We start from the raw sequence: 23464 nt of genomic DNA on the forward strand, positions 1-23464 counted from the left end.
AGTTAGGGGAGCTTCAGCCTGCTCACGCGAAGCTCTTCTCGATACCTACAGCGCGTATCTCAGTCTAAGAGACGGAGAAGCTCAAATTCAAACCCAAAGATGGTCTTTGGGGGAATTTTTCTCGTAGGACGTGCTGGGACCCACCGAAGAGGCCCGTGTCACCTAGATCGCACGTTCACGTCGTGTGATTCAGTCTATTGCATCTTTTCTATCCGTGGATTGGACTGAAAGAGTCGGAAATAGGACGGAGAGGAATCGGAAGAACAAGATGTACGAGTAAGAAAAAAAGAAACTAATTAAAAAAGGGGTGCGACACGAGGACTTCCCAGGGGGTCACCCATCCTAGTACTGCTCTTGCCCAAGCACGCATAACTTCGGAGTTCTGATGGGATCCGGTGCATTAGTGCTGGTATGATCGCACCCAATAGTGAATGAATTCTTTATTTTTTTGTCTCTCGAATTGCGGATCGGAGGAACAGGAGCTGCAGTTTCAAACGAACATAACTTTCGATCGGCTGAGAGTTACAGGAGCTTCAGCCTGCTCACGCAAAGCTCCACTCGATACCTATAGTGCGTATCTAGGTTAAAGAGACGGAGACGCTCAAATTCCAAAATGGAGATGGTCTTTCGGGCATTTTTCCCGTATGTCGCGCTGGGACCCACCGAAGCGGCCCGCGTCACCCAGATCGCACGTTCACATCGTATGATTTAGTCTATTGCATCTTTTCTATCCGCGGATTGGACTGAAAGAGTCGGAAATAGGACGGAGAGGAATCGGAAGAATTAGAAGTACGAGTAAGAAAAAAAGAAATTAATGAAAAAGGGGTGCAACACAAGGACTTCACAGGGGGTCATCCATCCTAGTACTGCTCTCGCCCAAGCACGCTTAACTTCGGAGTTCTGATGGGATCCGGTGCATTAGTGCTGGTATGATCACACCCAACAGTGAATGAATTCTTTATTTTTTTTGTCTCTCGAATTGCGGATCGGAGGATCCGGAGCTGCAGTTTCAAACGGACATAACTTTCGATCGGCTAAGAGTTACGGGAGGTTCAGCCTGTTCACACGAAGCTCCTCTTTATACCTACAGCAAGAATCTCGGTCTAAGAGACGGAGACGCTCAAATTACAACCCGGAGATGGTCTTTTGGGGCGTTTTTCCCGTAGGGCATGCTGGGACCCACTGAAGCGGACTGCGTCACCCAGATCGCACGTTCACGTCGTGTGATTAAGTCTATTGCATCTTTTCTATCCGCGGATTGGACTGAAAGAGTCGGTAATAAGACGGCGGGGAATCGGAAATGTACGAGTAAGAAAAAAAGGAATTAATGAAAAAGGGGTGCAACACGAGGACTTCCCAGGGGGTCACCCATCCTAGAACTGCTCTCCCCCAAGCACGCTTAGCTTCGGAGTTCTGATGGGATCCGGTGCTTTAGTGCTGGTATGATTGCACCCAACAGTGAATGAATTCTTTATTTTTTTGTCTCTCGAATTGCGGATCGGAGGAACAGGAGCTGCAGTTTCAAACGGACATAACTTTCGATCGGCTAAAAGTTACGGGAGCTTCAGCCTGTTCACACGAAGCTCCTCTTGATACCTACAGCAAGTATCTCGGTCTAAGAGATGGAGACGCTCAAATTACAACCCGGAGATGGTCTTTCGGGGCGTTTTTCCCGTAGGGCGCGCTGGGACCCACTGAAGCGGCCTGCATCACCCAGATCGCATGTTCACGTCGTGTGCTTAAGTCTATTGCATCTTTTCTATCCGCGGATTGGACTGAAAAAGTCGGTAATAGGACGGCGAGGAATCGGAAAAATAAGAAGTACGAGTACGAAAAAAAGAAATTAATGAAAAAGGGGTGCAACACGAGGATTTCCCAGGGGGTCAACCATCCTCGTACTGCTCTCGCCCAAGCACGCTTAACTTCGTAGTTCTGATGAGATCCGGTGCATTAGTACTGGTATGATCGCACCCAACAATGAATAAATTCTTTATTTTTTTGTCTCTCGAATTGCGGATCGGAGGAACAGGAGCTGCAGTTTCAAACGGACATAACTTTCGATCTGCTGAGAGTTACGGGAGCTTCAGCCTGCTCACGCGAAGCTCTTCTCGATACCTACAGCGCGTATCTCGGTATAAGAGACGGAGAAGCTCAAATTCAAATCCGAAGATGGTCTTTTGGGGCATTTTTCTCGTAGGACGTGCTGGGACCCACCGAAGTGGCCCGCGTCACCCAGATCGCACGTTCACGTCGTGTGATTCAGTCTATTGCATCTTTTCTATCCGCGGATTGGATTGAAAGAGTCGGAAATAGGACGGCGAGGAATCGGAAAAACAAGAAGTACGAGTAAGAAAAAAAGAAATTAATGAAAAAGGGGAGCAACACAAGGACTTCCCAGGGGGTCACCCATTCTAGTACTGCTCTCGCCCAAGCACGCTTAACTTCAGAGTTCTGATGGGATCCGGTGCATTAGTGCTGGTATGATCGCACCCAATAGTGAATGAATTTTTATTGTTTTATCTCTCGAATTGCGGATCGGAGGAACAGGAGCTGCAGTTTCAAACGGACATAACTTTCGATCGGCTAAGAGTTACGGGAGCTTCAGCCTGTTCACACGAAGCTCCTCTCGATACCTACAGCAAGTATCTCGGTCTAAGAGACGGAGACGCTTAAATTACAACCCGTATGGCGCGCTGGGACTCATTGAAGCGGCCTGCATCACCCATATCGCACGTTCACGTCGTGTGATTAAGTCTATTGCATATTTTCTATCCGCGGACTGGACTGAAAGAGTCGGTAATAGGACGGCGAGGAATCGAAAAAACAAGAAGTACGAGTAAGAAAAAAAGAAATTAATGAAAAAGGGGTGAAACACGAGGACTTTCCAGGGGGTCACCCATCCTAGTACTGCTCTCGCCCAAGCACGCTTAACTTCAGAGTTCTGATGGGATCCGGTGCATTAGTGCTGGTATGATCGCACCAAAAAGTGAATGAATTTTTTATTTTTTTGTCTCTCGAATTGCGGATCGGAGGAACAGGAGCTGCAGTTTCAAACGGAAATAACTTTCGATCGGCTAAGAGTTACGGGAGCTTCAGCCTGTTCACACGAAGCTCCTCTTTATACCTACAGCAAGTATCTCGGTCTAAGAGACGTAGACGCTCAAATTACAACCCGGAGATGGTCTTTCGGGGCGTTTTTCCCGTAGGGCGCGCTGGGACCCACTGAAGCGGCCTGCGTCACCCAGATCGCACGTTCACGTCATGTGATTAAGTCTATTGCATCTTTTCTATCCGCGGATTGGACTGAAAGAGTCGGTAATAGGACGACGGGGAATCGGAAAAATAAGAAGTACGAGTAAGAAAAAAAGAAATTAATGAAAAAGGAGTGCAACACGAGGACTTCCCAGGGGTCTCCCATCCTAGTACTGCTCTCGTCCAAGCACGCTTAATTTCGGAGTTCTGATGGGATGCGGTGCATTAGTGCTGTTATGATCGCACCCAACAGTGAATGAATTTTTATTATTTTGTCTCTCGAATTGCGAATCGGAGGAACAGGAGCTGCAGTTTCAAACGGACATAACTTTCGATCGGCTAAGAGTTACGGGAGCTTCAGCCTGTTCACACGAAGCTCCTCTCGATACCTACACCAAGTATCTCGGTCTAAGAGACGGAGACGCTCAAATTACAACCCGGAGATGGTCTTTCGGGGCGTTTTTCCCGTAGGGCACGCTGGGACCCACTGAAGCGTCCTGCGTCACCCAGATCGCACGTTCACGTCGTGTGATTAAGTCTATTGCATCTTTTCTATCCGCGGATTGGATTGAAAAAGTCGGAAATAGGACGGCGAGGAATCGAAAAAACAAGCAGTACGAGTAAGAAAAAAAGAAATTAATGAAAAAGGGGTGCAACACGAGGACTTCCCAGGGGGTCACCCATTCTAGTACTGCTCTCGCCCAAGCATGCTTAACTTCGGAGTTCTGATGGGATCCGGTGCATTAGTGCTAGTATGATCGCACCCAACAGTGAATGAATTCTTTATTTTTTTGTCTCTCGAATTGCGGATCGAAGGAACAGGAGCTGCAGTTTCAAACGGACATAACTTTCGATCGGCTAAAAGTTACGGGAGCTTCATCCTGTTCACACGAAACTCCTCTTGATACCTACAACAAGTATCTCGGTCTAAGAGACGGAGACGCTCAAATTACAACCCGGAGATGGTCTTTCGGGGCATTTTTCCCGTAGGGCGCGCTGGGACCCACTGAAGCGTACTGCGTCACCCAGATCGCACGTTCACGTCGTGTGATTAAGTCTATTGCATCTTTTCTATCCGCGGATTGGACTGAAAAAGTCGGAAATAGGACGGCGAGGAATCGGAAAAACAAGAAGTACGAGTAAGAAAAAAAGAAATTAATGAAAAAGGGGTGCAACACGAGGACTTCCCAGGGGGTCACCCTTCCTAGTACTGCTCTCGCCCAAGCACGCTTAACTTCGGAGTTCTGATGGGATCCGGTGCATTAGTGCTGGTATGATCGCACCCAACAGTGAATGAATTCTTTTTTTTTTTGTCTCTCGAATTGCGGATCGGAGGAACAGGAGCTGCAGTTTCAAAAGGACATAACTTTCGATCTGCTGAGAGTTACGGGAGCTTCAGCCTGCTCACGCGAAGCTCTTCTCGATACCTACAGCGCGTATCTCGGTCTAAGAGACGGAGAAGCTCAAATTCAAACCCGAAGATGGTCTTTGGGGGCATTTTTCTCGTAGGACGTGCTGGGACCCACCGAAGTTGCCCGCGTCACCCAGATCGCACGTTCACGTCGTGTGATTCAGTCTATTGCATATTTTCTATCCGTGGATTGGACTGAAAGAGTCGGAAATAGGACGGAGATGAATCGGAAGAACAAGATGTTGAAAGAGTGGGTGCCCAGTGAGCCAACTTGTGGCTATGGGCTTTGATGACTCTTTGTAAAAACAATCTTTTGTTTAATGTAATTTACACTTTTATTAATGGCAATGACTTTATATTACTTCATATTGTTATATTGTGATATACTATTGTTGTTTTGATAAAGACCTTGAATATACCATAGTGTATGTAAGATGTGGTAGAACATGGAGATGTCTATCATGAAATACATCTTATAGTCACTGTATATTCTAAACTGTTCCTAGTCGATTGAGCCGTCCGATAATAAGGATAAGGATCGCTCGAGTTTGAGACTAGCATTTGCGATGCGGAGTACCACGTTTCATTGGTAGGGAACATAGAGATGTTCGAAGCATGCAAATGGATATTCATAGGATGAATAATCGAACTACCCTATACGGACTTTCCAAGTGGTTATCACTTATCGAGTGGATAAAGTCCGCGGTTTTGGTTGTACACCATTAGTCCTTACGACTTGAAACATCATGGAGACTCTATATGCTAGTGCTGTGCTTTGACTCGTTTACCGACTCTATGGGGGTCATCAGGTGTCGAGATTGGGTACAGTTACGACACATATAGGAGTCGATGCATTGTTGTCAAGGATTCACCACATACTTGCGAGTGTGGATATCCTATGCGATCTGAGGAGATATTAGTGTGACGAATCTCTGGCCAGAGTACTTGATGTGATTTAAGAAATGGTTTCTTAGTAGCACATGCGATGTCACTAATTTGATCTTCAAGATGTATTGCATAGTTATCGAATCTTGAGCGACTCTCGATATACCAATGGTTGTTGATTCGATCGGGATATATGGATGAAGGGACCGTACTGTACGCTAACCAAAATCTACTGGTTCTTGTAGGCACTATCAGTGATACCTAGGGAATCATGGGGCGATGTTGCTAGGCGCTTTACCATGATTCGTTGGGCAAGTCGGAAAGTGTTGTTCCGAGTCACAAGGAGTTGTGAGCCCACGGCTAGCTGTATCCCTGAACCATTGAGGGTCACACAGTGTAATGGAGTTTTAATCCCCGTTGAGATAGTTAAATTTAAAGAGTTAAATTTAATGAACTAAGGAGTTGGACTTCTTAAATAAGAGTAAGGGAGTAGGATTTCCTAAAATGACATAGGGATGGACATTTTTGGAAACCACTGAATTCGGGTTCAGGAAAATTTATTTTGACTTTAAAACGTGCAGAAATGGTTTCTGTGCACATTGGTGAAATCGTTTCATCAATCGGAGTCACGATGAATTTTATATTAATTTCTGAACGAGCGGGCTTTGCTTGTCGGGCCCCAGCTTATGATTAATGGGCCCTAAGGTGTTAGTGGCCTGCATTATAAATAAGTTATTGCAGTACAGAAATTACACACAACAGGTCATAATTTTTGAGACAGAGAAAATTTTCGAACCCTAGCTCTCTCTCTCTGTTCGGCCGACCCCTCCCCCTCTGCCCGAGATTTTCCGGTCTGTGATTTTGAATTGCAGTCTGGAATAGCGAATCAGATTCGTTTATTCTCTTCGCAGAAAACTTCTGATAGATTTTCTAGTGCAATCTATCAGAGGGATTAAACCTCTGTTCGTGGACCTGATTGAAGGAGTTCATCGGTTCCAGGGAGAGACAACAAGAGCAGATCAAATCTGTTGGTGTCCATTAATCTCGTTGCGAGATTGGAGGTAAAATTTAATTAATTGTTATTTGAATTTTACACACTAATAATTTAATCGTTGAACGGTTGATACCCACACTATGGAATTGTTCCATAACAAAATTTTTAAACTTCCGCTGCACCGGGTATCAATCGTGATTGATCTGAGAGCCGCGTTTTCCAACAGATGTACGAGTAAGAAAAAAAGAAACTAATTAAAAAAGGGGTGCAACACGAGGACTTCCCAGGGGGTCACCCATCCTAGTACTGCTCTTGCCTAAGCACGCATAACTTCGGAGTTCTGATGGGATCCGGTGCATTAGTGCTGGTATGATCGCACCCAATAGTGAATGAATTCTTTATTTTTTTGTCTCTCGAATTGCGGATCGGAGGAACAGGAGCTGAAGTTTCAAACGGACATAACTTTCGATCGGCTGAGAGTTACTGGAGCTTCAGCCTGCTCACGCAAAGCTCCACTCGATACCTATAGTGCGTATCTAGGTTAAAGAGACGGAGACGCTCAAATTCCAAAAACGGAGATGGTCTTTCGGGGCATTTTTCCCGTATGTCGCGCTGGGACCCACCGAAGCGGCCCGCGTCACCCAGATCGCACGTTCACAATGTATGTTTCAGTCTATTGCATCTTTTCTATCCGCGGATTGGACTAAAAAAGTCGGAAATAGGACGGCGAGGAATTGGAAAAACAAGAAGTACGAGTAAGAAAAAAAGAAATTAATGAAAAAGGGGTGCAACACGAGGACTTCCCAGGGGGTCACCCATCCTAGTACTGCTCTCGCCCAAGCACGCTTACCTTCGGAGTTCTGATGGGATCCGGTGCATTAGTGCTGGTATGATTGCACCCAACAGTGAATGAATTCTTTATTTTTTTGTCTCTCGAATTGCGGATCGGAGGAACAGGAGCTGCAGTTTCAAACAGACATAACTTTCGATCGGCTAAAAGTTACGGGAGCTTCAGCCTGTTCACATGAAGCTCTTCTCGATACCTACAGCGCGTATATCGGTCTAAGAGACGGAGAAGCTCAAATTCAAACCCGAAGATGGTCTTTGGGGGCATTTTTCTCGTAGGACGTGCTGGGACCCACTGAAGTGGCCCGCGTCACCCAGATCGCATGTTCACGTCGTGTGATTCAGTCTATTGCATCTTTTTTATCCGTGGATTTGACTGAAAGAGTCGGAAATAGGACGGAGAGGAATCGGAAGAACAAGATGTACGAGTAAAAAAAAAAACTAATTAAAAAAGGGGTGCAACACGAGGGCTTCCCAGGGGGTCACCCATCCTAGTACTGCTCTTGCCCAAGCATGCATAACTTCGGAGTTCTGATGGGATCCGGTGCATTAGTGCTGGTATGATCGCACCCAATAGTGAATGAATTTTTATTGTTTTGTCTATCGAATTGCGGATCGGAGGAACAGGAGCTGCAGTTTCAAACGGACATAACTTTCGATCGGCTAAGAGTTATGGGAGCTTCAGCCTGTTCACACGAAGCTCCTCTCGATACCTACAACAAGTATCTCGGTCTAAGAGACGGAGACGCTCAAATTACAACTCGAAGATGGTCTTTCGGGGCATTTTTCCCGTAGGACGTTGCTCCACTTAAGCGTCCTGCGTTACCCAGATTGCACGTTCACGTCGTGTGATTAAGTCTATTGCATCTTTTATATCCGCGGATTGGAATGAAAGAGTCGGAAATAGGACGGCGAGGAATCGGAAAAACAAGAAGTACGAGTAAGAAAAAAAGAAATTAATGAAAAAAGGGTGCAACACGAGGACTTCCCAGGGGGTCACCCATCCTAGTACTGCTCTCGCCCAAGCACGCTTAGCTTCGGATATCTAATGGGATCCGGTGCATTAGTGCTGGTATGATCGTACCCAATAGTGAATGAATTTTTATTGTTTTGTCTCTCGAATTGCTGATCGGAGGAACAGGAGCTGCAGTTTCAAACGGACATAACTTTCGATCGACTAAGAGTTACGGGAGCTTCAGCCTGTTCACACGAAGCTCCTCTCGATACCTACAGCAAGTATCTCGGTCTAAGAGACGGAGACGCTCAAATTACAACCCAGATATGGTCTTTCGGGGTGTTTTCCCCGTAGGGCGCGCTGGGACTCACTGAAGCGGCCTGCGTCACCCAGATCGCACGTTCACGCCGTGTGATTAAGTCTATTGCATCTTTTCTATCCGCGGATTGGACTGAAAGAGTCGGTAATAAGACGGCGAGAAATCGGAAAAACAAGAAGTACGAGTAAGAAAAAAAGAAATTAATGAAAAAAAGGTGCAACACGAGGACTTCCCAGGGGGTCACCCATCCTAGTACTGCTCTCGCCCAAGCACGCTTAACTTCGAGGTTCTGATGGGATCCGGTGCATTAGTGTTATTATGATCGCACCCAACAGTGAATGAATTATTTTTTTTTGTTTCTCAAATTGCGGATCGGAGGAACAGGAGCTGCAGTTTCAAACGGACATAACTATCGATCGGCTAAGAGTTACGGGAGCTTCAGCCTGTTCACACGAAGTTCCTCTTTAAAGCTACAGCAAGTATCTCGGTCTAAGAGACGGAGACGCTCAAATTACAACCCGGAGATGGTCTTTCGGGGCGTTTTTCCGTAGGGCGCGCTGGGACCCACTGAAGCGACCTACGTCACCCAGATCGCACGTTCACGTCGTGTGATTAAGTCTATTGCATCTTTTCTATCCGCGGATTGGACTGAAAGAGTCGGTAATAGGACGGCGGGGAATCGGAAAAATAAGAAGTACGAGTAAGAAAAAAAGAAATTAATGAAAAAGGGGTGCAACACGAGGACTTTCCAGGGGGTCACCCATCCTAGTACAGCTCTCGCCCAAGCACGCTTAACTTCGGAGTTCTGATGGGATGCGGTGCATTAGTGCTGTTATGATCGCACCCAACAGTGAATGAATTTTTATTGTTTTGTCTCTCGAATTGCGGATCGGATGAACAGGAGCTGCAGTTTCAAACGGACATAACTTTCGATCGGCTAAGAGTTACGGGAGCTTCAGCCTGTTCACACGAAGCTCCTCTCGATACTACACCAAATATCTCGGTCTAAGAGACGGAGACACTCAAATTACAACCCGGAGATGGTCTTTCGGGGCATTTTTCCCGTAGGGCGCGCTGGGACCCATTGAAGCATCCTGCGTCACCCAGATCGCACGTTCACGTCGTGTGATTAAGTATATTGCATCTTTTCTATCCGCGGATTGGACTGAAAAAGTCGGAAATAGGACGGCGAGGAATCGGAAAAACAAGAAGTACGAGTAAGAAAAAAAGAAATTAATGAAAAAGGGGTGCAACACAAGGACTTCCCAGGGGGTCACCCATCCTAGTACTGCTCTCGCCCAAGCACGCATAACTTCGGAGTTCTGATGGGATCCGGTGCATTTGTGCTGGTATGATCGCACCCAACAGTGAATGAATTCTTTATTTTTTTGTCTCTCGAATTGCGGATCGGAGGAACAGGAGCTGCAGTTTCAAACGGACATAACTTTTGATCGGCTAAAAGTTACGGGAGCTTCAGCCTGTTCACACGAAGCTCCTCTCGATACCTACAGCAAGTATCTCGGTCTAAGAGACGGAGACGCTCAAATTACAACCCGAAGATGGTCTTTCGGGGCGTTTTTCCCGTTGGACGCGCTGGGACCCACTGAAGCGTCCTGCGTCACCCAGATCGCACGTTCACGTCGTGTGATTAAGTCTATTGCATCTTTTCTATCCGCGGATTGGACATAAAGAGTCGGAAATAGGACGGCGAGGAATCGGAAAAACAAGAACTACGAGTAAGAAAAAAAGAAATTAATGAAAAAGGAAGCAACACGAGGACTTCCCAGGGGGTCACCCATCCTAGTACTGCTCCCGCCCAAGCATGCTTAACTTCGGTGTTCTGATGGGATCCGGTGCATTAGTGCTGGTATGATCGCACCCAATAGTGAATGAATTTTTATTGTTTTGTCTCTTGAATTGTGGATCGGAGGAACAGGAGCTGCAGTTTCAAACGAACATAACTTTCGATCGGCTAAGAGTTACGGGAGCTTCAGCCTGTTCACACGAAGCTCCTATCGATACCTACAGCAAGTATCTCGGTCTAAGAGACGGAGACGCTCAAATTACAACCCGGAGATGGTCTTTCGGGGCATTTTCTCCGTAGGGAGCGCTGGGACCCACTGAAGCGCCCTGCGTCACCCAGATCGCACGTTCACGTTGTGTGATTAAGTCTATTGCATCTTTTCTATCCGCGGATCGGACTGAAAGAGTCGGTAATAGGACGGCGAGGAATCGGAAAAACAAGAAGTACGAGTAAGAAAAAAAGAAATTAATGAAAAAGGGGTGCAACACGAGGACTTCCCAGGAGGTCACCCATCCTAGTACTGCTCTCGCCCAAGCACACTTAACTTCGGAGTTTTGATGGGATCCGGTGCATTAGTGCTAGTATGATCGCACCAACAGTGAATGAATTCTTTATTTTTTTGTCTCTCGAATTGCGGATCGGATAAACAGGAGCTGCAGTTTCAAACGGACATAACTTTCGACCGGCTAAGAGTTACGAGAGCTTCAGCCTGTTCACACGAAGCTCCTCTTGATACCTACAGCAAGTATCTCGGTCTAAGAGACGGAGACGCTCAAATTACAACCCGTAGATGGTCTTTCGGGCCGTTTTTCCCGTAGGACGCGCTGGGACCCACTGAAGCGGCCTGCGTCACCCAGATCGCACGTTCACGTCGTGTGATTAAGTCTATTGCATCTTTTCTATCCGCGGATTGGACTGAAAAAGTCGGTAATAGGACGACGAGGAATCGGAAAAATAAGAAGTACGAGTAAGAAAAAAAGAAATTAATGAAAAAGGGGTGCAACACGAGGACTTGCCAGGGGGTCACCCATCCTAGTACTGCTCTCGCCCAAGCACGCTTAACTTCGGAGTTCTGATGGGATCCGGTGCATTAGTACTGATATGATAGCACCCAACATGAATGAATTCTTTATTTTTTTGTCTCTCGGAGGAGCTGCAGTTTCAAACGGACATAACTTTTGATCTGCTGAGAGTTACGGGAGCTTCAGCCTGCTCACGCAAAGCTCTTCTCGATACCTACAACGCGTATCTTGGTCTAAGAGACGGAGAAGCTAAAATTCAAACCCGAAGATGGTCTTTGAGAGCATTTTTCTCGTAGGACGTGCTGGGACCCACCGAAGTGGCCCGCGTCACCCAGATCGCACGTTCACGTCGTGTGATTCAGTCTATTGCATCTTTTCTATCCGTGGATTGGACTGAAAGAGTCGGAAAAAGGACGAAGAGGAATCGGGAGAACAAGATGTACGAGTAAGAAAACAAAACTAATTAAAAAAGGGTGCAACACGAGGACTTCCTAGGGGGTCTCCCATCCTAGTACTGCTCTTGCCCAAGCACGCATAACTTCGGAGTTCTGATGGGATCCGGTGCATTAGTGCTGGTATGATCGCACCCAATAGTGAATTAATTCTTTATTTTTTTGTCTCTCGAATTGCGGATCAGAGGAACAGGAGCTGCAGTTTCAAACGGACATAACTTTCGATCGGCTGAGAGTTACTGGAGCTTCAGCCTGCTCACACGAAGCTCCACTCGATACCTATAGTGCGTATCTAGGTTAAAGAGACGGAGATACTCAAATTCCAAAATGGAGATGGTCTTTTGGGGCATTTTTCCCGTATGTTGCGCTGGGACCCACCGAAGCGGCCCGCGTCACCCAGATCGCACGTTCACATCGTATGATTCAGTCTATTGCATCTTTTCTATCCGCGGATTGGACTGAAAGAGTCGGAAATAGGACGGAGAGAAATCGGAAGAATTAGATGTACGAGTAAGAAAAAAAGAAATTAATGAAAAAGGGGTGCAACACGAGGACTTCCAAGGGGGTCACCCATCCTAGTACTGCTCTCGCCCAAGCACGCTTAACTTCGGAGTTCTGATGGGATCCGGTGCATTAGTGCTGGTATGATCGCACCCAATAGTGAATGAATTTTTATTGTTTTGTCTCTCGAATTGCGCATCGGAGGAACAGGAGCTGCAGTTTCAAACGGACATAACTTTCGATCGGCTAAGAGTTACGGGAGCTTCAGCCTGTTCACACGAAGCTCCTCTCGATACCTACAGCAAGTATCTCGGTCTAAGAGATGGAGACGCTCAAATTACAACCCGAAGATGGTCTTTCGGGGCGTTTTCCCGTAGGATGCGCTGGGACCCACTGAAGCATCCTGGGTCACCCAGATCGCACGTTCACGTCGTGTGATTAAGTCTATTGCATCTTTTCTATCCGCGGATTGGACTGAAATAGTCGAAAATAGGACAGCGAGGAATCGGAAAAACAAGAAGTACGAGTAAGAAAAAAAGAAATTAATGAAAAAGAGGTGCAACACGAGGACTTCCTAGGGGGTCACCCATCCTAGTACTGCTCTCGACCAAGCACGCTTAACTTCGGAGTTGTGATTGGATCCGGTGCATTAGTGCTGGTATGATCGCACCAAATAGTCAATGAATTTTTATTGTTTTGTCTCTCGAATTGCGGATCGGAGGAACAGGAGCTGCAGTTTCAAACGGACATAACTTTCGATCGGCTAAGAGTTACGGGAGCTTCAGCCTGTTCACACGAAGCTCCTCTCGATACCTACAGCAAGTATCTCGATCTAAGAGACAGAGACGCTCAAATTACAACATGGATATGGTCTTTCGGAGCATTTTTCCCGTAGGGCGTGCTGGGACCCATTGAAGCGGCCTGCGTCACCCAGATCGCACGTTCACGTCGTGTGATTAAGTCTATTGCATCTTTTCTATCCGCAGATTGGACTGAAAGAGTCGGTAATAGGACGGCGAGGTATCGGAAAAACAAGAAGTACGAGTAAGAAAAAAAGAAATTAATGAAGAAGGGGTGCAACACGAGGACTTCCCAGGGGGTCACCCATCCTAATACTGCTCTCTTTATTTTTTTGTCTCTCGAATTGCGGATCGGAGGATCCGGAGCTGCAGTTTCAAACGGACATAACTTTCGATCGGCTAAGAGTTACGGAAGCTTCAGCCTGTTCACACAAAGCTCCTCTTTATACCTACAGCAAGTATCTCGGTCTAAGAGACGGAGACGCCCAAATTACAACCCGGAGATGGTCTTTCGGGGCGTTTTTCCCGTAGGGCGTGCTGGGACCCACTGAAGCGGCCTGGGTCACCCAGATCGCACGTTCACGTCGTGTGATTAAGTCTATTGCATCTTTTCTATCCGCGGATTGGACTGAAAGAGTCAGTAATAGGACGGCGGGGAATCGGAAAAATAAGAAGTACGAGTAAGAAAAAAAGAAATTAATGAAATAAGGGTGCAACACGAGGACTTCCCAGGGGGTCACCCATCCTAGTACTGCTCTCGCCCAAGCACGCTTAACTTGGGAGTTCTGATGGGATGCGGTGCAATAGTGCTGTTATGATCGCACCTAACAGTGAATGAATTTTTATTGTTTTGTCTCTCGAATTGTGGATCGGAGGAACAGGTGCTGCTGTTTCAAACGGACATAACTTTCGATCGGCTAAGAGTTACGGGAGCTTCAGCCTGTTCACACGAAGCTCCTCTCGATACCTACAGCAAGTATCTCGGTCTAAGAGACGGAGACGCTCAAATTACAACCCAGAGATAGTCTTTCGGGGCGTTTTTCCCGTAGGGCGCGCTGGGACCCACTGAAGCGGCCTGCGTCACCCAGATCGCACGTTCACGTCGTGTGATTAAGTCTATTGCATCTTTTCTATCCGCGGATTGGACTGAAAAAGTCGGTAATAGGACGGCGAGGAATCGGAAAAATAAGAAGAACGAGTAAGAAAAAAAAAATTAATGAAAAAGGGGTGCAACACGAGGACTTCCCAGGGGGTCACCCATCCTAGTACTGTTCTCGCCCAAGCATGCTTAACTTCGGAGTTCTGATGGGATCCGGTGCATTAGTACTGGTATGATCGCACCCAACAGTGAATGAATTCTTTATTTTTTTGTCTCTCGAAATGCGGATCGGAGGAACAGGAGCTGCAGTTTCAAACGGACATAACTTTCGATCTGCTGAGAGTTACGGGAGCTTCAACCTGCTCACGCAAAGCTCTTCTCGATACCTACAGCGCGTATCTCGGTCTAAAAGATGAAGAAGCTCAAATTCAAACCCGAAGATGGTCTTTGGGGGCATTTTTCTCGTAGGACGTGCTGGGACCCACCGAAGTGGCCCGCTTCACCCAGATCGCTCGTTCACGTCGTGTGATTCAGTCTATTGCATCTTTTCTATCCGTGGATTGGACTGAAAGAGTCGGAAATAGGACGGAGAGGAATCGGAAGAACAAGATGTACGAGTAAGAAATAAAGAAACTAATTAAAAAAGGGGTGCAACACGAGGACTTCCCAGGGGGTCACCCATCCTAGTACTGCTCTTGCCCAAGCACGCATAACTTCGGAGTTCTGATGGGTTCCGGTGCATTAGTGCTGGTATGATCGCACCCAATAGTGAATGAATTCTTTATTTTTTTGTCTCTCGAATTGCGGATCGGAGGATCCGGAGCTGCAGTTTCAAACGGACATAACTTTCGATCGGCTGAGAGTTACTGGAGCTTCAGCCTGCTCACGCGAGCTCCACTCGATACCTATAGTGCGTATCTAGGTTAAAGAGATGGAGACGCTCAAATTCAAAAACGGAGATGGTATTTCGGGGCATTTTTCCCGTATGTCGCGCTGGGACCCACCGAAGCAGCCCGCATCACCCAGATCGCACGTTCACATCGTATGATTCAGTCTATTGCATCTTTTCTATCCGCAGATTGGACTGAAAGAGTCGGAAATAGGACGGAGAGGAATCGGAAGAATTAGAAGTACGATTAAGAAAAAAAGAAATTAATGAAAAAGGGGTGCAACACAAGGACTTCCCAGGGGGTCACCCATCCTAATACTGCTCTCGCCCAAGCACACTTAACTTCGGAGTTCTGATGGGATCCGGTGCATTAGTGCTGGTATGATCGCACCCAACAGTGATTGAATTCTTTATTTTTTTGTCTCTCGAATTGCGGATCGGAGGATCCGGAGCTGCAGTTTCAAACGGACATAACTTTCGATCGGCTAAGAGTTACGGGAGCTTCAGCCTGTTCACACGAAGCTCCTCTTTATACCTACAGCAAGTATATCGGTCTAAGAGACGGAGACGCTCAAATTACAACCCGGAGATGGTCTTTCGGGGCGTTTTTCCCGTAGGGCGTGCTGGGACCCACTGAAGCGGCCTGCGTCACCCAGATCGCACGTTCACGTCGTGTGATTAAGTCTATTGCATCTTTTCTATCCGCGAATTGGACTGAAAGAGTCGGTAATAGGACGGCGGGGAATCGGAAAAATAAGAAGTACGAGTAAGAAAAAAAGAAATTAATGAAAAAGGGGTGCAACACGAGGACTTCCCAGGGGGTCACCCATCCTAGTACTGCTCTCGCCCAAGCACGCTTAACTTCGGAGTTTTGTTGGAATGTGGTGTATTAGTGCTATTATGATCGCACCCAACAGTGAATGAATTTTTATTGTTTTGTCTCTCGAATTGCGGATCTGCGGAACAGGAGCTGCAGTTTCAAACGGACATAACTTTCGATCGGCTAAGAGTTACGGGAGCTTCAGCCTGTTCACACGAAGCTCCTCTCGATACCTACACCAAGTATCTTGGTCTAAGAGACGGAGACGCTCAAATTACAACCCAGAGATGGTCTTTCGGGGCGTTTTTCCCATAGGGCGTGCTGGGACCCACTAAAGCATCCTGCGTCACCTAGATCGCACGTTCACGTCGTGTGATTAAGTCTATTGAATCTTTTCTATCCGCGGATTGGACTGAAAAAGTCAGAAATAGGACGGCGAGGAATCGGAAAAACAAGAAGTACGAGTAAGAAAAAAAGAAATTAATGAAAAAGGGGTGCAACACGAGGACTTCCCAGGGGGTCACCCATATTAGTACTGCTCTCGCCCAAGCACGCATAACTTCGGAGTTTTGATGGGATCCGGCGCATTAGTGCTGGTATGATCGCACCCAACAGTGAATGAATTCTTTATTTTTTTTGTCTCTCGAATTGCGGATCGGAGGAACAGGAGCTGCAGTTTCAAACGAACATAAATTTCTATTGGCTAAAAGTTACGGGAGCTTCAGCCTGTTCACACGAAGCTCCTATTGATACCTACAGCAAGTATCTCGGTCTAAGAGACAGAGACGCTCAAATTACAACCCAGAGATGGTCTTTTGGGGCGTTTTTCCCGTAGGGCGCGCTGGGACCCACTGAAGCGGCCTGCGTCACCCAGATCGCACGTTTACGTCGTGTGATTAAGTCTATTGTATCTTTTCTATCCACGGATTGGACTGAAAAAGTCGGTAATAGGACGGCGAGGAATCGGAAAAATAAGAAGAACGAGTAAGAAAAAAAGAAATTAATGAAAAAGGGGTGCAACACGAGGACTTCCCAGGGGGTCACCCATCCTAGTACTGTTCTCGCCCAAGCATGCTTAACTTCGGAGTTCTGATGGGATCCGGTGCATTAGTACTGGTATGATCGCACCCAACAGTGAATGAATTCTTTTTTTTTGTCTCTCGAATTGCGGATCGGAGGAACAGGATCTGCAGTTTCAAACGGACATAACTTTCGATCTGCTGAGAGTTACGGGAGCTTCAACCTGCTCACGCGAAGCTCTTCTCGATACCTACAGTGCGTATCTCGGTCTAAGAGACGGAGAAGCTCAAATTCAAACCCGAAGATGGTCTTTGGGGGCATTTTTTTTCGTAGGACGTGCTGGGACCCACCGAAGTGGCCCGCGTCACCCAGATCGCACGTTCACGTCGTGTGATTCAGTCTATTGCATCTTTTCTATCCGTGGATTGGACTGAAAGAGTCGGAAATAGGACGGAGAGGAATCGTAAGAACAAGATGTACGAGTAAGAAATAAAGAAACTAATTAAAAAAAGGGGTGCAACACGAGGACTTTCCAGGGGGTCACCCATCCTAGTACTTCTCTTGCCCAAGCACGCATAACTTCGGAGTTCTGATGGGATCCGGTGCATTAGTGCTGGTATGATCGCACCCAATAGTGAATGAATTCTTTATTTTTTTGTCTCTCGAATTGCGGATCGGAGGAACAGGAGCTGCAGTTTCAAACGGACATAACTTTCGATCGGTTGAGAGTTACTAGAGCTTCAGCCTGCTCACGCGAAGCTCCCTCGATACCTATAGTGCGTATCTAGGTTAAAGAGATGGAGACGCTCAAATTCCAAAATGGAGATAGTCTTTCAGGGCATTTTTCCCGTATGTCGCGCTGGGACCCACCAAAGCGGCCCGCGTCACCCAGATCGCACGTTCACATCGTATGATTCGGTCTATTGCATCTTTTCTATCCGCGGATTGGACTGAAAGAGTCGGAAATATGACGGAGAGGAATCGGAAGAATTAGAAGTACGAGTAAGAAAAAAAGAAATTAATGAAAAATGGGTGCAATACGACGACTTCCCAGGGGGTCACCCATCCTAGTACTGCTCTCGCCCAAGCACGCTTAACTTCGAATTCTGATGAGATCCAGTGCATTAGTGCTGGTATAATCGCACCCAATAGTGAATGAATTTTTATTGTGTTGTCTCTCGAATTGCGGATCGGAGGAACAGGAGCTGCAGTTTCAAACGGACATAACTTTCGATCGGCTAAGAGTTACGAGAGCTTCAGCCTGTTCACACGAAGCTCCTATCGATACCTACAGCAAGTATCTCGATCTAAGAGACGAAGACGCTCAAATTACAACCCGAAGATGGTCTTTCGGGGCTTTTTCCTGTAGGACGCGCTGGGACCCACTGAAGCATCCTGCGTCACCCAGATCGCATGTTCACGTCGTGTGATTAAGTCTATTGCATCTTTTCTATCCGCGGATTGGACTGAAAGAGTCGGAAATAGGACGGCGAGGAATCGGAAAAACAAGAAGTACGAGTAAGAAAAAAAGAAATTAATGAAAAAGGGGTGCAACACGAGGACTTCCCAGGGGGTCACCCATCCTAGTACTGCTCTCGCCCAAGCACGCTTCACATCGGAGTTCTGATGGGATCCGGTGCATTAGTGCTGGTATGATCGCACCCAATAATGAATGAATTTTTATTGTTTTGTCTCTCGAATTGCGGATCGGAGGAACAGGAGCTGCAGTTTCAAACGGACATAACTTTCGATCGGCTAAGAGTTACGGGAGCTTCAGCCTGTTCACACGAAGCTCCTCTCGATACCTACAGCAAGTATCTCAGTCTAAGAGATGGAGACGCTCAAATTACAACCCGGATATGGACTTTCGGGACGTTTTTCCCATAGGGCGCGCTGGGACCCACTGAAGCGGCCTGCGTCACCCAGATTGCACGTTCACGTCGTGTTATTAAGTCTATTGCATCTTTTCTATCCACGGATTGGACTGAAAGAGTCGGTAATAGGACGGCGAGGAATCGGAAAAACAAGAAGTACGAGTAAGAAAAAAAGAAATTAATGAAAAAGGGGTGCAACACGAGGACTTTCCAGGGGGTCACCCATCCTAGTACTGCTCTCGCCCAAGCACGCTTCACTTCGGAGTTCTGATGGGATCCGGTGCATTAGTGCTGGTATGATCGCACACAATAGTGAATGAATTTTTATTGTTTTGTCTCTCGAATTGCGGATCGGAGGAACAGGAGCTGCAGTTTCAAACGGACATAACTTTCGATCGGCTAAAAGTTACGGGAGCTTCAGCCTGTTCACACGAAGCTCCTCTTGATACCTACAGCAAGTATCTCGGTCTAAGAGACAGAGACGCTCAAATTACAACCCAGAGATGGTCTTTCACGGCGTTTTTCCCATAGGGCGCGCTGGGACCCACTGAAGCGGCCTGCATCACCCAGATCGCACGTTCACGTCGTGTGATTAAGTCTATTGCTTCTTTTCTATCCGAGGATTGGGCTGAAAAAGTCGGTAATAGGACGGCGAGGAATCGGAAAAATAAGAAGTACGAGTAAGAAAAAAAGAAATTAATAAAAAAGGGGTGCAACACGAGGACTTCCCAGGGGGTCACCCATCCTAGTACTGTTCTCGCCCAAGCATGCTTAACTTCAGAGTTCTGATGGGATCCGGTGCATTAGTACTGGTATGATCGCAACCAACAGTGAATGAATTCTTTATTTTTTTGTCTCTCGAATTGCGGATCGGAGGAACAGGAGCTGCAGTTTCAAACGGACATAACTTTCGATCTGCTGAGAGTTACGGGAGCTTCAGCCTGCTCACGCGAAGCTCTTCTCGATACCTACAGCGCGTATCTCGGTCAAAGAGACGGAGAAGCACAAATTCAAACCCGAAGATGGTCTTTGTGGGCATTTTTCTCGTAGGACATGCTGGGACCCACCGAAGTGGCCCGCGTCACCCAGATCGCACGTTCACGTCGTGTGATTCAGTCTATTGCATCTTTTCTATCCGTGGATTGGACTGAAAGAGTCGGAAATAGGACGGAGAGGAATCGGAAGAACAAGATGTACGAGTAAGAAATAAAGAAACTAATTAAAAAAGTGGTGCAACACGAGGACTTCCCAGGGGGTCACCCATCCTAGTACTGCTCTTGCCCAAGCACGTATAACTTCGGAGTTCTGATGGGATCCGGTGCATTAGTGCTGGTATGATCGCACCCAATAGTGAATGAATTCTTTATTTTTTTGTCTCTCGAATTGCGGATCGGAGGAACAGGAGCTGCAGTTTCAAACGGACATAACTTTCGATCGGCTGAGAGTTACTGGAGCTTTAGCCTGCTCACGCGAAGCTCCACTCGATACCTATAGTGCGTATCTAGGTTAAAGAGACGGAGACGCTTAAATTCCAAAACGGAGATGGTCTTTCGGGGCATTTTTCCCATATGTCGCGCTGGGACCTGAAAGAGTGGGTGCCCGGTGAGCCAACTTGTGGCTAAGGGCTTTGATGACTCTTTGTATAAACAATCTTTTGTTTAATATAATTTACACTTTTATTAATGGCAATGACTTTATCTTTCTTCATATTGTTATATTGTGATATACTATTGTTGTTTTGATAAAGACCTTGAATATACTATAGTGTATGTAAGATGTGGTAGTGCATGGGGATGACTATCATGAAACACATCTTATAGTCACTGTATATTCTAAACAGTTCCTAGTCGATTGAGCCGTCCGATAATAAGGATAAGGATCGCTCGAGTTTGAGACTAGCATTTGCGATGCAGAGTACCACGTTTCATTGGTAAGAAACATAGAGATGTTCGAAGCATGCAAATGGATATTCATACGATGAATGATCGAATTACCCTATCTGGACTTTCCAAGTGGTTATCACTTATCGAGTGGATAAAGTCCGCGGTTTTGGTTGTACACCATTAGTCCTTACTACTTGAAACATCATTGAGACTCTATATGCTAGTACTATGCTTTGACTCGTTTACCGACTCTATTGGGGTCATCAGATGTCGGGATTGGGTACAGTTACAACATATATAGGAGTCGATGCTTTGTTGTCAAGAATTCACCACATACTTGCGAGTGTGGATATCCTATGCAATCTGAGGAGATATTAGTGTGACGAATCTCTGGCCAGAGTACATGATGTGTTTTAAGAAATGGTTTCTTAGTAGCACATGCGATGTCACTATTTGATCTTCAAGTTGCGTTGCATAGTTATCGAATCTCGAACGACTCTCGATTTACCAATGTTTTATGATTCGATTGGGATATATGGATGAAGGGACCGTACTGTATGCTAACCAAAATCTATTGGTTCTTGTAGGCACTATCAGTGATACCTAGGGAATCATGGGGCGATGTTGCTAGGCGCTCTTACCATGATTCGATGGGCAAGTCGGAAATTGTTATTCCGAGTCACAAGGAGTTGTGAGCCCATGGCTAGCTGTATCCCTGAACCATTGAGGGTCACACAGAGTAATGGATTTTTAATCCCCGTTGAGATAGTTAAATTTAAAGAGTTAAATTTAATGAACAAAGAAGTGGGACTTCTTATTTAAGAGTAGAGGAGTAAGATTTCCTAAAATGACATAGGGATGGGCATTTTTGGAAATCACTGAATTCGGATTCAGAAAAATTTATCTTGACTTTAAAAGGTGCAGAAATGGTTTCTGTGCACATTGGTGAAATCGGTTTATCAATCGGAGTCATGATGAATTTTATATTAATTTCTAAACATGCGGGCTTTGCTTGTCAGGCTTGAACTTATGACTAATGGGCCCTAAGATGTTAGCAGCCCACATTATAAATAAGTTATTGCAGTACAGAAATTAGACATCAGAGGTCACAATTTTTGAAAACCTAGTTGTTTTTCTCTCTAAAGTGGCCGCCCCCTCCCTCTCTCTGTCGGGAAAATCCAGCCTGTGAATTTTGAATTTGCAGTCTGGTTTAACGGATCAAATTCGTTAATTCTCTTTGTAGAAACTTCTGATAGATTTTCTAGTGCAATCTATCAGAGGGATTAAATCTCTGTTCGTGGACCTGATTGAAGAACAGTTCGTCCATCAGTTCCAGGGATATACAACAAGAACAGAGTAATCTGTTGGTGTCCATAATCTCGATTCGAGATTGGAGGTAAAAATTTATAATTGTTATTTAATTTTTACACACACAATTTAATCGTAAAGTTTTGATACCCATTATGGAATCGTTCCATAAAAAATTTTTAAACTTCCGCTGCACCGGGTATCAATTCTGATTGATCTGATCGCCGTTCTCCAACAGTGGTATCAGAGCCAGGTTGCTCAGATCAAGCGATTAAATTAATCGATTGTACAAAAATTTTTTAAGCCTCGGTTTTTGAAACAAAATAAATTTTTTTTTAAAAATAAAATTTTTTTTTTCGGGCAAAACACGGGCAGCGATTGGATCGCTGCCCGGCCCGAGCCCCTTTGGGGCGCGGGCAGCTCGGCAGCGTCCCGGGCGGCCCGCAAAAAATAATTTTTTAATTTTAAAATTAAAATTTTAATATGTTAAAATTCTATTTTTGGTCCGGTCGAAAATTGTTTTTGATTGGTCCACGAGGCATCGGATCGAATTGTTCGAGTCCGAAAATTTCAAAATTGATTTTTGGATAAATTTGAATTTTTGGAAAATTTATAGATTTTATCCGTTAAATCAGATTTTATGAAATTAATTATTTTTGGTACAATTGATGATAAGATATGATCTTATGGAAATATTGAGTAAAATATGATTTTATGTATAAAATTGGATTTTATATGTAAAATATGATTTTATTTGATAAAAAGATAAAATATGATTTTGTATGTAAAATAAGATTTTATATATGAAATATGATTTTATCCTTTTAAATTTAATTGCCATTGCATGTTATCCAATAAATTAATTTTGAATTAAATGTTATTGGATAAGGATGATCGATTGCCATGACCAATTTTGTAGGTGTATGTTAGGAATTTACATTTGTTTTTATTGTTGTTGGATTTATTAATGGGCCTGGTTTATGGCCCAATATGAATTGTCATATGTAATAAAAGTGGGTCTGGTTTATGGCCCGTTCCCACCCCTTAAAATGTATACCCTACTTGTCATGGTTATTTATTGTAAATACATTAGACTTAGTGGGAGATGAAGATTTGAAGATGGAGGTGGGCCTAGCAGACAATAAAGACAGAAGAAATGTAAATTGGAAGATCAATGTAATAGGATTGCATTGCATACCTGCATATTACCTAGGATTGGACTTAGACTCGTGATTGGCAACCACGGGTCGATTAGAAATGGAATCGATCATCCTATATAATATATGATATTATAGTTGTATGCATGTTTTAGACAAAATTGTATGAATCC

General features: G+C 45.5%; 35 non-coding genes across 35 annotated transcripts; all 35 read right to left on the reverse strand.

Annotated features, from left to right (window-relative positions):
* Nucleotides 1–304: 304 nt before the first annotated feature.
* Nucleotides 305–423, reverse strand: LOC140869538 (5S ribosomal RNA). The gene has a single exon (XR_012146786.1). It is a non-coding gene; the product is annotated as a 5S ribosomal RNA (ribosomal RNA).
* A 399-nt stretch (nt 424–822) lies between these two features.
* Nucleotides 823–941, reverse strand: LOC140869901 (5S ribosomal RNA). Its single transcript, XR_012146891.1, has one exon. It is a non-coding gene; the product is annotated as a 5S ribosomal RNA (ribosomal RNA).
* Nucleotides 942–1335: 394 nt separating this feature from the next.
* Nucleotides 1336–1454, reverse strand: LOC140870460 (5S ribosomal RNA). The gene has a single exon (XR_012147420.1). It is a non-coding gene; the product is annotated as a 5S ribosomal RNA (ribosomal RNA).
* A 400-nt stretch (nt 1455–1854) lies between these two features.
* On the reverse strand, nt 1855–1973 carry LOC140868509 (5S ribosomal RNA). The gene has a single exon (XR_012145923.1). It is a non-coding gene; the product is annotated as a 5S ribosomal RNA (ribosomal RNA).
* A 400-nt stretch (nt 1974–2373) lies between these two features.
* On the reverse strand, nt 2374–2492 carry LOC140870280 (5S ribosomal RNA). Its single transcript, XR_012147249.1, has one exon. It is a non-coding gene; the product is annotated as a 5S ribosomal RNA (ribosomal RNA).
* A 371-nt stretch (nt 2493–2863) lies between these two features.
* On the reverse strand, nt 2864–2982 carry LOC140868127 (5S ribosomal RNA). The gene has a single exon (XR_012145559.1). It is a non-coding gene; the product is annotated as a 5S ribosomal RNA (ribosomal RNA).
* Nucleotides 2983–3382: 400 nt separating this feature from the next.
* Nucleotides 3383–3500, reverse strand: LOC140869310 (5S ribosomal RNA). Its single transcript, XR_012146689.1, has one exon. It is a non-coding gene; the product is annotated as a 5S ribosomal RNA (ribosomal RNA).
* Nucleotides 3501–3899: 399 nt separating this feature from the next.
* LOC140869701 (5S ribosomal RNA) lies at nt 3900–4018 on the reverse strand. Its single transcript, XR_012146801.1, has one exon. It is a non-coding gene; the product is annotated as a 5S ribosomal RNA (ribosomal RNA).
* Nucleotides 4019–4418: 400 nt separating this feature from the next.
* Nucleotides 4419–4537, reverse strand: LOC140870296 (5S ribosomal RNA). The gene has a single exon (XR_012147264.1). It is a non-coding gene; the product is annotated as a 5S ribosomal RNA (ribosomal RNA).
* Nucleotides 4538–6804: 2267 nt separating this feature from the next.
* LOC140867954 (5S ribosomal RNA) lies at nt 6805–6923 on the reverse strand. Its single transcript, XR_012145392.1, has one exon. It is a non-coding gene; the product is annotated as a 5S ribosomal RNA (ribosomal RNA).
* Nucleotides 6924–7324: 401 nt separating this feature from the next.
* LOC140870367 (5S ribosomal RNA) lies at nt 7325–7443 on the reverse strand. Its single transcript, XR_012147331.1, has one exon. It is a non-coding gene; the product is annotated as a 5S ribosomal RNA (ribosomal RNA).
* Nucleotides 7444–7841: 398 nt separating this feature from the next.
* LOC140867940 (5S ribosomal RNA) lies at nt 7842–7960 on the reverse strand. The gene has a single exon (XR_012145378.1). It is a non-coding gene; the product is annotated as a 5S ribosomal RNA (ribosomal RNA).
* A 395-nt stretch (nt 7961–8355) lies between these two features.
* On the reverse strand, nt 8356–8474 carry LOC140867976 (5S ribosomal RNA). Its single transcript, XR_012145414.1, has one exon. It is a non-coding gene; the product is annotated as a 5S ribosomal RNA (ribosomal RNA).
* Nucleotides 8475–8873: 399 nt separating this feature from the next.
* On the reverse strand, nt 8874–8992 carry LOC140869157 (5S ribosomal RNA). Its single transcript, XR_012146545.1, has one exon. It is a non-coding gene; the product is annotated as a 5S ribosomal RNA (ribosomal RNA).
* A 397-nt stretch (nt 8993–9389) lies between these two features.
* On the reverse strand, nt 9390–9508 carry LOC140868686 (5S ribosomal RNA). Its single transcript, XR_012146092.1, has one exon. It is a non-coding gene; the product is annotated as a 5S ribosomal RNA (ribosomal RNA).
* A 398-nt stretch (nt 9509–9906) lies between these two features.
* LOC140869830 (5S ribosomal RNA) lies at nt 9907–10025 on the reverse strand. The gene has a single exon (XR_012146823.1). It is a non-coding gene; the product is annotated as a 5S ribosomal RNA (ribosomal RNA).
* Nucleotides 10026–10424: 399 nt separating this feature from the next.
* Nucleotides 10425–10543, reverse strand: LOC140868136 (5S ribosomal RNA). Its single transcript, XR_012145568.1, has one exon. It is a non-coding gene; the product is annotated as a 5S ribosomal RNA (ribosomal RNA).
* Nucleotides 10544–10942: 399 nt separating this feature from the next.
* LOC140870444 (5S ribosomal RNA) lies at nt 10943–11061 on the reverse strand. The gene has a single exon (XR_012147405.1). It is a non-coding gene; the product is annotated as a 5S ribosomal RNA (ribosomal RNA).
* A 399-nt stretch (nt 11062–11460) lies between these two features.
* LOC140868092 (5S ribosomal RNA) lies at nt 11461–11579 on the reverse strand. Its single transcript, XR_012145525.1, has one exon. It is a non-coding gene; the product is annotated as a 5S ribosomal RNA (ribosomal RNA).
* A 379-nt stretch (nt 11580–11958) lies between these two features.
* LOC140867896 (5S ribosomal RNA) lies at nt 11959–12077 on the reverse strand. Its single transcript, XR_012145336.1, has one exon. It is a non-coding gene; the product is annotated as a 5S ribosomal RNA (ribosomal RNA).
* Nucleotides 12078–12477: 400 nt separating this feature from the next.
* On the reverse strand, nt 12478–12596 carry LOC140870284 (5S ribosomal RNA). Its single transcript, XR_012147253.1, has one exon. It is a non-coding gene; the product is annotated as a 5S ribosomal RNA (ribosomal RNA).
* A 398-nt stretch (nt 12597–12994) lies between these two features.
* Nucleotides 12995–13113, reverse strand: LOC140868976 (5S ribosomal RNA). The gene has a single exon (XR_012146371.1). It is a non-coding gene; the product is annotated as a 5S ribosomal RNA (ribosomal RNA).
* An 835-nt stretch (nt 13114–13948) lies between these two features.
* Nucleotides 13949–14067, reverse strand: LOC140869037 (5S ribosomal RNA). The gene has a single exon (XR_012146430.1). It is a non-coding gene; the product is annotated as a 5S ribosomal RNA (ribosomal RNA).
* Nucleotides 14068–14465: 398 nt separating this feature from the next.
* LOC140868898 (5S ribosomal RNA) lies at nt 14466–14584 on the reverse strand. The gene has a single exon (XR_012146297.1). It is a non-coding gene; the product is annotated as a 5S ribosomal RNA (ribosomal RNA).
* Nucleotides 14585–14985: 401 nt separating this feature from the next.
* LOC140870480 (5S ribosomal RNA) lies at nt 14986–15104 on the reverse strand. Its single transcript, XR_012147439.1, has one exon. It is a non-coding gene; the product is annotated as a 5S ribosomal RNA (ribosomal RNA).
* Nucleotides 15105–15503: 399 nt separating this feature from the next.
* On the reverse strand, nt 15504–15622 carry LOC140868751 (5S ribosomal RNA). Its single transcript, XR_012146153.1, has one exon. It is a non-coding gene; the product is annotated as a 5S ribosomal RNA (ribosomal RNA).
* A 400-nt stretch (nt 15623–16022) lies between these two features.
* Nucleotides 16023–16141, reverse strand: LOC140869271 (5S ribosomal RNA). Its single transcript, XR_012146653.1, has one exon. It is a non-coding gene; the product is annotated as a 5S ribosomal RNA (ribosomal RNA).
* Nucleotides 16142–16540: 399 nt separating this feature from the next.
* On the reverse strand, nt 16541–16659 carry LOC140868268 (5S ribosomal RNA). Its single transcript, XR_012145693.1, has one exon. It is a non-coding gene; the product is annotated as a 5S ribosomal RNA (ribosomal RNA).
* Nucleotides 16660–17060: 401 nt separating this feature from the next.
* LOC140868910 (5S ribosomal RNA) lies at nt 17061–17179 on the reverse strand. Its single transcript, XR_012146308.1, has one exon. It is a non-coding gene; the product is annotated as a 5S ribosomal RNA (ribosomal RNA).
* A 401-nt stretch (nt 17180–17580) lies between these two features.
* Nucleotides 17581–17699, reverse strand: LOC140870513 (5S ribosomal RNA). The gene has a single exon (XR_012147471.1). It is a non-coding gene; the product is annotated as a 5S ribosomal RNA (ribosomal RNA).
* A 399-nt stretch (nt 17700–18098) lies between these two features.
* Nucleotides 18099–18216, reverse strand: LOC140869079 (5S ribosomal RNA). Its single transcript, XR_012146471.1, has one exon. It is a non-coding gene; the product is annotated as a 5S ribosomal RNA (ribosomal RNA).
* A 398-nt stretch (nt 18217–18614) lies between these two features.
* On the reverse strand, nt 18615–18733 carry LOC140868284 (5S ribosomal RNA). Its single transcript, XR_012145709.1, has one exon. It is a non-coding gene; the product is annotated as a 5S ribosomal RNA (ribosomal RNA).
* Nucleotides 18734–19132: 399 nt separating this feature from the next.
* LOC140869735 (5S ribosomal RNA) lies at nt 19133–19251 on the reverse strand. Its single transcript, XR_012146804.1, has one exon. It is a non-coding gene; the product is annotated as a 5S ribosomal RNA (ribosomal RNA).
* A 399-nt stretch (nt 19252–19650) lies between these two features.
* On the reverse strand, nt 19651–19769 carry LOC140867903 (5S ribosomal RNA). Its single transcript, XR_012145343.1, has one exon. It is a non-coding gene; the product is annotated as a 5S ribosomal RNA (ribosomal RNA).
* Nucleotides 19770–20170: 401 nt separating this feature from the next.
* Nucleotides 20171–20289, reverse strand: LOC140868039 (5S ribosomal RNA). Its single transcript, XR_012145476.1, has one exon. It is a non-coding gene; the product is annotated as a 5S ribosomal RNA (ribosomal RNA).
* Between the last annotated feature and the right edge of the window lie 3175 nt (nt 20290–23464).

This window comes from Henckelia pumila, chromosome 4 (assembly GCF_033568475.1).
Source record: "Henckelia pumila isolate YLH828 chromosome 4, ASM3356847v2, whole genome shotgun sequence".
Taxonomy (NCBI): Eukaryota; Viridiplantae; Streptophyta; class Magnoliopsida; order Lamiales; family Gesneriaceae; genus Henckelia; species Henckelia pumila.